The sequence below is a fragment of the Arachis stenosperma genome, chromosome 9 (assembly GCF_014773155.1).
Source record: "Arachis stenosperma cultivar V10309 chromosome 9, arast.V10309.gnm1.PFL2, whole genome shotgun sequence".
Classification (NCBI taxonomy): Eukaryota; Viridiplantae; Streptophyta; class Magnoliopsida; order Fabales; family Fabaceae; genus Arachis; species Arachis stenosperma.
In genome coordinates this window covers 32,673,599-32,684,256 of record NC_080385.1, presented here as the reverse complement: position 1 = coordinate 32,684,256, position 10,658 = coordinate 32,673,599, and the positions used below count along the sequence as shown (strand labels likewise).

Below are 10,658 nucleotides of genomic sequence, written 5' to 3'. Positions count from 1 at the left end.
GTCTAGTGTCTCATCTTAAGTTTGGTGTCAAATGCATGTTTTTGTTACATTTTTCGAATCCATGCATATAATTCTTGTTTTGATCTTTAAATTCTATTGACTTGAGTGTTCATGTGTCTCATATAGTGTCAGTAGCACACAAACTGCTAAGTTTGGTGTCTTGCATGCATTGTTATTTGATTCTTGTTGCATTTTGATTATAAAAAAATCCAAAAATATTTTTAATTTGTGTCTTTTCAAGTCAATAACACAGAGAATTGAAGATTCAAAACATACTGCAGAGGAATCACACAGAAAAAGCTGAGCATTCAAAAATGCCCAGTGAAGAAGACAGACTGGCGTTTAAACGCCAGCCAGGGTGCCTGGCTGGGCGTTTAACGCCCAAAAGGGTAGTAGTTTGGGCGTTAAACGCCAGAATGTGCACATTCTGGGCGTTTAACGCCAGGATGGCAAAGGGGGAAGATTTTGTTTTCAAAATCAATTTTTTTCAAGTTTTCAAAGTTTTTCAAAATCAAATCTTTTTCCAATCATATCTTTTCAATCAAATGTTTTCAAAATCAATTTCTTTCCTTTTTCAAAGATACTTACTAACAATTAATGATTTGATTGAACATTTTTTTGCCTTTTCTGTTAAGGAAGGTTTTATGTTTGAATCATATCTTTTCTTGTTAGGCAAGTCATTAATTTTTAAAATCATATCTTGTCAAATTGTTTTCAAATCATATCTTTTTAAAATTGTTTTTCAATCATATCTTCTTAAAATGTTTTCAAATCATATCTTTTAAATCACATCTTTTTAAAACCAATCATATCTTCTTAATCACATCTTTTTCAAAATAAGTTTTCAATCAAATCTTTTTAATTTCTAATTTCAAAACCTTTTTCAAAAATCATTTGATTTCTTTTCCACTTTTATTTTCGAAAATCAATTAGTGTTTTTCAAAAATGTTTTCAAAATCTTTTACTTAATTTTCGAAAATTACTTCCCTTCTTCTCACATCCTTCTATTTTGGACTAACACTATCCCTCAATGCAAAATTTGAACTCCATCTTCTTTGATAAGTTCGAATTTTCTACCTCTGTCTTCCATTTTTCTTCCTCTGACACTTCAAGGAATCTCTATACTGTGACATAGAGGATTCCATATTTTCTTGTTTTCTTCTCTTTCATATGAGCAGGAACAAAGACAAAGGCATTCTTGTTGAAGCTGACCCTGAACCCGAAAGGACCTTGAAGAGAAAGCTAAGAGAAGCCAAAACACAACTCTCTTTAGAGGACCTGACCGAATTCTTCAAAGAGGAAGAAGACATGGCAGCCAAAAACAACAACAATGCCAACAATGCAAGGAAGATGCTGGGTGACTTCACTGCACCTACTCCTGATTTTTATGGGAGAAGCATCTCTATCCCTGCCATTGGAGCAAACAACTTTGAGCTTAAGCCTCAATTAGTTTCTCTAATGCAACAGAATTACAAGTTCCATGGACTTCTAATGGAAGATCCTCATCAGTTCTTAGCTGAGTTCTTGCAAATCTGTGACACAGTCAAGACTAATGGGGTTGACCCTGAGGTCTACAGACTGATGCTATTCCCTTTTGCTGTAAGAGACAGAGCTAGGATATGGTTGGATTCTCAACCTAAAGAAAGCCTGGACTCTTGGGAAAAGCTAGTCAATGCCTTATTGGCAAAGTTCTTTCCACCACAAAGATGGAGTAAGTTTAGAGTGGAAGTCCAAACCTTCAGACAAAAGGATGGAGAATCCCTCTATGAAGCTTGGGAAAGATACAAACAATTGATCAGAAAATGTCTTTCTGACATGCTTTCTGAATGGAGCATCATAGGTATTTTCTATGATGGTCTCTCTGAACTATCCAAGATGTCCTTGGATAGCTCTGCTGGAGGATCTCTTCATCTGAGGAAGAAGCCTATGATCCTGAGAACCCTTCAATGGAAGAGGTGAATTACCTAGGAGAACCCTATGGAAACTCCTATAATTTTTCATGGAGAAATCACCCCAATTTCTCATGAAAGAATCAAGAGAAACCTCAACAAGGTTTCAACAACAATAATGGTGGAAGAAACAGGTTTAGCAATGGCAAGCCTTTTCCATCATCTTCTCAGCAACAGACAGAGAGTTCTAAGCAGAATACCTCTGACTTAGCAACCATGGTCTCTGATCTAATCAAAACCACTCAAAGTTTCATGACTGAGACAAGGTCCTCCATCAGAAATTTGGAAGGACAAGTGGGTCAGCTGAGTAAGAAAGTTACTGAACTCCCTCCTAGTACTCTCCCAAGTAATACAGAAGAAAATTCAAAAGGAGAGTGCAAAGCCATAACCATGGCCGAATTTGGAGAGGAAAGAGAGGAGGTAGACGCCACTGAGGAAAGCCTCAATGGGCGTGTACCAATCTCCTCTAAGTTCCTCAATGAGGAACCATGGGAATCTGAGGCTCAAAATGAGACCATAGAGATTCCATTGGACTTGTAGAGAATGTTTTGGTTAAGGTTGAGGACCATTACATCCCTACTGATTTCATGGTCCTAGAGACTGGGAAGTGCATGGATGAATCCATCATCCTTGGCAGACCCTTCCTAGCCACAGCAAAGGCTGTGATTGATGTTGATAGAGGAGAGTTGATCATTCAAGTGAATGAAGAATCCTTGGTGTTTAAGGCCCAAGGGCATCCCTCTATCATCATGGAGAGGAAGCATGAAGAGCTTCTCTCAAAACAGAGCCAAGCAGAGCCCCCACAGTCAAACTCTAAGTTTGGTGTTGGGAGGCCACAACCAAACTCTAAGTTTGGTGTTGAACCCCCACATTCAAACTCTAAGTTTGGTGTTGGGAGGTTCCCACATTGCTCTGATCATTTGTGAGGCTCCATGAGAGCCATCTGTCAAGCTACTGACATTAAAGAAGCGCTTGTTGGGAGGCAACCCAATGTTATATTTTGACTATTTTCTTTTGTTATTTTATGTTTTTTGTAGGTTGATGATCATAAGAAGTCACAAAATCCATTGAAAAAGCAAAAACAGAATGAAAAACAGGAAGAAAAACAGCACACCCTGGAGGAAGAATCTGCTGGCGTTTAAACGCCAGTCAGGCTAGCAGATGGGCGTTTAACGCCCAGTCTGGTGCCATTCTGGGCGTTTAACGCCAGAAAGGGGCACCAGACTGGCGTTAAACGCCAGTAAAGGGCACCAACCTGGCGTTAAACGCCAGGAATGGGCACCAGCCCGGCGTTTAACGCCAGAAATGGCTCAAAACGTGGATTTTGATGCTATTTGGTGCAGGGATGACTTTTCCTTGACACCTAAGGATCTGTGGACCCCACAGGATCCCCAAACAACCCCACCACTCTCTCTTCTTCTTCACCCATTCATCAATCACCTCAACATCTCTTTCTCTTCACCACTCACATCCATCCTTCATAAACCACCACTTCTCCCCATACATGGCCGAACACAAAGCCATCTCCCTCTCCTCCATTTCTTCTTCTTCTACTCACTTCCCTCTTCTTTTGCTCGAGGACGAGCAAACCTTTTAAGTTTGGTGTGGTAAAAGCATTGCTTTTTGTTTTTCCATAACCATTTATGGCATCCAAAGCCGGTTCAACTGAGAAGGCATGACCTCAAGCCCATCACTAAGAAGAAGATGGAGCAAACAAGAGACCCCTCTCATCAAGAAATCCCTGAGATACCTCAAGGGATGCACTTTCCTCCACAAGACTATTGGGAGCAACTGAACACCTCCCTAGGAGAATTAAGTTCCAACATAGGACAACTAAGGGTGAAGCACATGCCATCCTCCTCTCTTTCCTTAAGAGAAGATCAAAGAATCATGAGAGAGGAGCAACAAAGGCAAGGAAAAGACATTGAGGAGCTCAAGCACTCCATAGGATCTTCAAGAAGAAGAAAGAGCCGTCATTACTAAGGTGGACCCGTTCTTTAATCTCCTTGTTCTTTGCTTTTCTGTTTTTCGAAAATTATGCTTTATGTTTATCTATGTTTGTGTCTTATGATCATTAGTGTCTTAGTGTCTATGCCTTAAAGCTATCAATATGAATCCATCACCTTTCTTAAATGAAAACTGTTTTTATCACAAAAGAACAAGAAGTACAGGATTTCAAATTCATCTTTAAAACTAGCTTAATTAGTTTGATGTGGTGACAATACTTGTTGTTTTCCGAATGTATGCTTAAACAGTGCATATGTCTTTTGAATTTGTGGTTCATGAATGTTAAAATTGTTGGCTCTTGAAAGAATGATGAAAAAGGAGACATGTTACTGAGGATCTGAAAAATCATAAAAATGATTCTTGAAGCAAGAAAAAGCAGTGAATACAAAAAAAAAAAAAAAAGAGAGAAGCAGAAAAACGAAAAAAAAAAGGGAGAAAGAAAAAGAAAAGAAAAAGAAAGAAATAAAGTTGTGATCCAAGGCAATAAGAGTGTGCTTAAGAACCTTGGACACCTCTAATTGGGGACTTTAGCAAAGCTGAGTCACAATCTGAAAAGGTTCACCCAATTATGTGTCTGTGGCATGTATGTATCCGGTGGTAATACTGGAAGACAGAGTGCTTTGGGCCACAGCCAAGACTCAATAAGTAGCTGTGTTCAAGAATCATCATACTTAACTAAGAGAATCAATAACACTATCTGGATTCTGAGTTCCTAAAGAAGCCAATCATTCTGAATTTCAGAGGATAAAGTGAGATGCCAAAACTGTTCGGAGGCAAAAAGCTACTAGTCCCGCTCATCTAATTTGGAGCTTAGTTTCATTGATAATTTGGAGTTTATAGTATATTCTCTTCTTTTTATCTTATTTGATTTTCAGTTGCTTGGGGACAAGCAACAATTTAAGTTTGGTGTTGTGATGAGCGGATAATTTGTATGCTTTTTGGCATTGTTTTTAGTATGTTTTTGGTAGTTTTAGTTTAGTTTTTATTATATTTTTATTAGTTTTTAATTAAAATTCACTTTTCTGGACTTTACTATGAGTTTGTGTGTTTTTCTGTGATTTCAGGTATTTTCTGGCTGAAATTGAGGGACCTGAGCAAAAATCTGATTCAGAGACTCAAAAGGACTGCAGATGCTGTTGGATTCTGACCTCCCTGCACTCGAAGTGGATTTTCTGGAGCTACAGAAGCCCAATTGGCGCGCTCTCAACGGCGTTGGAAAGTAGACATCCAGGCTTTCCAGCAATATATAATAGTCCATACTTTGTCCAAGATTTGATGGCCCAAACCCGCGAAGCAATCCGGCCTCAGGAATTCCAGCGTTAAACGCCGGAACAGGAATAAAAGTTGGAGTTAAACGCCCAAACTGGCATAAAAGCTGGAGTTAAACGCCAGGAAGAGTCTCTACACGAAAATTACTTCATTGCTCAGCCCAAGCACACACCAAGTGGGCCCAGAAGTGGATTTTTATGTCATTTACTCATCTTTGTACACCCTAGGCTACTAGTTTTCTATAAGTAGGACCTTTTACTATTGTATTTTCATCTTGGTATCCATCTTTTGATCTTTGGAACCTTTTTCTTTAGATCTTTTGATCACTTTGGGAGGCTGGCCATTCGGCCATGCCTAGACCCTATGCTTATGTATTTTCAACGGTGGAGTTTCTACACACCATAGATTAAGGTGTGGAGCTCTGCTGTACCTCGAGTATTAATGCAATTACTATTGTTCTTCCATTCAATTCCGCTTGTTCTTTATCCAAGATATCACTTGTTCTTCAACATGATGAAGGTGATGATTGACGCCCATCACCATTCTCACCCATGAATAAGGTGACTGACAACCATTCTTGTTCTACAAGCATCTGAGGCTTAGTGAATATCTCTTGGATTCTTCGGAATCTTCGTGGTATAGGCAGGACCTGATGGCGGTATTCAAGAGAATCCGGAAGGTCTAAACCTTGTCTGTGGTATTCTGAGTAGGATTCAATGATTGAATGACTGTGATGTGCTTCAAACCTGTAACCTACTGGGCGTTAGTGACAGACGCAAAAGAGTTATTCTATTCCGGTAGGGGAGGGAACCAAACCGGTGATTGGCGGCACTGTGACAGAGTGCTTTGCATTAGCTTTCACTGCGCGGATGGGAGGTAGCTGCTGACAACAGTGAGACCCTACACGAGCTTGCCATGGAAAGGAGTAAGAAGGATTGGATGAAGGCAGTAGGAAAGCAGAGAGACGGAAGGGAAGGCATCTTCATATGCTTGTCTGAAGCTCTTACACCAATGATATACATAAGTATCACTATCTTTATCTTTATGTTATTTTCGTTCATCACCATTATACATTTGAGTTTGCCTGACTGAGATTTACAAGGTGACCATAGCTTGCTTCATACCACCAATCTCCGTGGGATCGACCCTTACTCGCGTAAGGTATTACTTGGACGACCCAGTGCACTTGCTGGTTAGTTGTGCGAAGTTGTAGTGATCACAATTTCGTGCACCAGAAGCACACAAAGGAGCGAGAGCATGCATTCATTTTTCAACAAGTTCATTACCCGGAACAGCTCATTTATCAATTTTGTCAAACAATACGATAATTGCCTTGGAAGCAGGGAGCAAACAGAAAGAGAATCGGATGCTGCAGATTTTCACACGGTCATACTGTGTGCAACGAAATCCTCCATTGAAGCTTAGTTTCAACATGTGTACACTTACCAAAAGTTTAGGGAAGTCTAAGCACAATTTAGAGGGAAGGCAAATTGCATCACATGATTAATGAATTCCGCTCTAGGCTATTCAGTATACGAAGTTGGAGAACAAGTTTTCAGCTCAATATTCAACAAGTTTGCGGTTACTTATGACTCAATAGCATCCCAAGTGAAATGCCAGTGCTTATATTTGAGTCAAGAGGGATATTGTGCCGTCATGCCCTAAGCATGTTAAGCTTTGAACGGGTAACCCAAGTTTCACCGAGATATATATTGGAACGATGGAGCAAGAAGGTAAAGAGGTGACATACTCACATCAAGAGCAGCCACGACAAGCCACTATTGGAGCCAAGAAGCAAGAGGTTTGACGAATTGGTGTTTGTTTACAAAATATATGTGAATTTGCATCAGAATCCGAGGAGCTGACTTCCATTCTGCACCGTGCGTACGATAACGTCATGGTTGAGATGGAATAACTGAAATCCAAAAGGAAGGGGACATGTTCATTATCTCACGAAGATACCAACTTGGAATCCATTAACGAGCTTCAAAGCCCTCTAAGGGTTCGAACAAGAGGACGTCCCAAAAATAGGCTAGGTTCAAAGTTTGATAAATGTAACACCCTAATTAGCCTAAACCTTACCTCGCATCGTAAAGCAAAGGTTAATCAAAGGTTATGACAATTCTAAGCTTTTACATATATTATATAGAAGGGATTAATAATATCTAGAAGCCCGATGAAGAATATAGCTCAAAAATAGGATTTCAAAAGCGTAAAACGTACTAACGAAGCTACTGCTTAAAAGCATAAGAAACAGATACGGATAACAAAATATCATAGTATAATAGTATAATATCATAAGACACTAGTCACGACTCGCGGAGTTTAAGCCAGCTAGCCATATAAAGACCGTGTATGAAACTAGACAGTAAAAATAGCTTATACAAGTTTTGTTCTCTCAATACAAGCCTCTAGACCAAAGTAAAATATAAAAGTGAGAGACATATATATATATATGTGTGTGTGTGTGTGTGTGTGTGTGTGTGTGTGTGTGTCAAAAGACTCCAAAAGATAATCCAGATCCTCCGCTCCTGTCACCAATCAGACAACTCACTGAGGTGGGTTGCGACCTGCATCTAAAAAATACAACAGAATATGGTAAGAGAATCGGATGTTCTCAGTATGGCAACAGTTCCCAGTGATGTAGGATATAAGACCCCGGGACGCCAAAGGCAATCCTAGACTCTATATCCATCACAAGATTCAAGCTTAAAGCATTCTAAACCAAAACAGCATAATATGTAATTCCTTAATATAACTTAAGCCATAGTACCATAAAAGGGTAATCTATCTTAGGGGATTTCTACTCTAATCGAACACCGCTGTCCCACAGCCTTCACCAACCAATCCGCCATGCGATCTCATCACCACCACCTTCTAAACCTCTTCAACTCCAGTAAAAGCACAGGTATATACAATACAAGTAAAACACAAGTAGAAGCATATATATAGCAATTAATACAATTAGCAATTAGACATATTATACAGATAGGAAAACCAATATCAAGTTGGCAAAGCACACAAACAAGTAAAAAATACATATGATGAATGCATGTCCTACTGGCTGTGATATCACATTGTCGGTTCAACTACCAACCCGACACATCTCCATGGAGACGTTGCCCTTTGGATTCATGGTGTGGGAACCCTCGAGATATAATGCTCGGATCACTATCTAGGGTTTTGCGCTTGTACGCTCTGATGATTCGAAGGGATGCGAGCGGGATCTATTGCCTCCGACCTCACATCTATGCGCAAGCGGGACAAACCACCGCCCTTACACCGTTGCCGCAACCTCGACAGGCAGGATCCAACCTCGGCCCTTGCCGGGCGCATAGCGTCTCATAGTCTCAATGAAAAAGTGGTACAGTGGTTTTCAAAACACTTTTAATACAAAATGGATCCATCACTTCATTCAGAGTCCTAGACTCATTTCCAACCACTGTTCATTCACATTTCAGTTCCTTGATTTTGCATTTCATTCATCAACCATCCATCACACATCATCAAACCTTCCTCTATACAACAGAAACCTAGTATTCTATTTGCTAACTTTTTCCCAAATAATGGTATCTAAAACCCTTGAACCATTTCCCATGTTTGAGCACCCAAGAACATTCCCAAAAGTCTTAAAAAGGTGTTATAGAAGCTTACAACCTCATTGGGAAGGTGAAATAGTTAAAAACAAAGCAAAATTTGAGAAACAGGGCATGTGCGTCCGCATAGGGCTGTGCGTCCGCACAAGGGTGTGCGTGCGCACGCCCAGGAACTTTTTAAAAGTGTGTGTACGCACATGTGTCAAAACATAAAAGGATCTGTTCACTCGCTCAACCTGTGCCAGCGCCCCCAACAGATTGGCCTCCCCAACGTGTGCGTGCGCACAGGTCTGTGCGTACGCACATGTTGCAATTTCCCATTGGTGTGCGCGCGCACAAGCTGTACCAGCGCTGCAGGCAGATTGCCTGCCTCTGCGTGTGCGGACGCACAGGTCTGTGCATGTGCATAAGTCACCATTTACGCAGAGTGTGCGTGCGCACAAAGCTGTGCGTGTGCACATACCAGAAAACTCAGAATTCTGTAACTTTGCAAAATTTCCAGTTTTCAACACCAATTTTTGAATGATCATAACTCCCTCTACAAAATTTCAAATTTCACAATCTTTATACCGATTTAAAGGGTTCTCAAAGATCTTTAATTCTAAACAAATTTCAATCAATTTTGAAAATCGAGGCAAAAGTTATGATCAAACAAAGTTCACCAAAATCCCACTTCAACCCAAAATCACAACTTTCACAATTGCATTTGCAAAACATACCAAAACCAAACCAAACCATTTCCAAACTCCACCTTTCATCAAAATCAACCCTCTATGTCATACCACACTAAAATTACCACATTTTTCTTCACTTTTCCTCCTCCACAACATCCATATCAATATATCTCATATATCAAACTTCATTAACAATTTTCCAACTATATTGCCAATCATTCAACACCAAAATCACATGTATCAACATAATGCACTCCCCAACTTCTCAATGCATTTATTCTCATCGGATCACTTTTAATCATCATTTCATCAAACATCATCATACAATCACATCCAACAACTCAACAACCATTCAAATCCAATCCTATCCTATAGGTCACTAGCCTAAGTGTCCATGAATATTACATACTACATAGAGGAAACCGAAACTATACCTTGGCTGATTCCCAAATGAACCAAATGAGCTTTCAACCAAAATCCAACCACCAATATAGCTCCAACAAGCACCAACAAGCTCCAAACTCACAATAATCAAGCTATATACATATAAATCACGACAAAATCAACCTAGGGCTCAACATAAATCAAAAGTTCACAAGAGATCAAAGACTATTACCTTTTCCAATAGATTCGGATGCAAAACCCAAAGCTAAGCAAGGATCAGAGAGTAAACCTAAATATCAAAAATCACAAAACCTCACTTATCCCCAAGTCCTAGATACCCGAAATTTTAGAGAGAAAAACTGGGGATATTTCGAGTTTATCTCTAGAGTTTCTTGGATGGGTTTTGTAGAGCTCTTCCCAAGGAACGCGTAGCCGCTGACGGCACATAAATCGGAGCTCTATAGCTCAAGATATGAGCTTCGGAAGATTTAGGTGGAAAGGATTTTTTTTCTTCCTCTCCTCCCTTTCTCAAATCTGAAGTATGTGTGTTTATGAGGCTAGGGTTCATTAAATGAACCTTTATATATGTTGAACTTGGGTTCAACTTGGGCTTGGTTCAACCCGTTAACGTTTTTAGCCTGTTTGGCCCAATTTCAGGCCAAACCTTTAAAATTAACGCCCAGTTTTCCAATTCTACTATTTTTCTAAGGTTTTTGACTATCTCTATTTTTTCTCGCACAGTACTGGGCAGACTTGAACCAGTTCAACCGGTTCAACTG

At 39.8% G+C, this 10,658-nt stretch overlaps 1 non-coding gene across 1 annotated transcript; it reads right to left on the bottom strand.

The window, feature by feature from the left end:
* Nucleotides 1-1,713: 1,713 nt before the first annotated feature.
* LOC130953488 (small nucleolar RNA R71) lies at nt 1,714-1,817 on the bottom strand. Its single transcript, XR_009075657.1, has one exon. It is a non-coding gene; the product is annotated as a small nucleolar RNA R71 (small nucleolar RNA).
* Between the last annotated feature and the right edge of the window lie 8,841 nt (nt 1,818-10,658).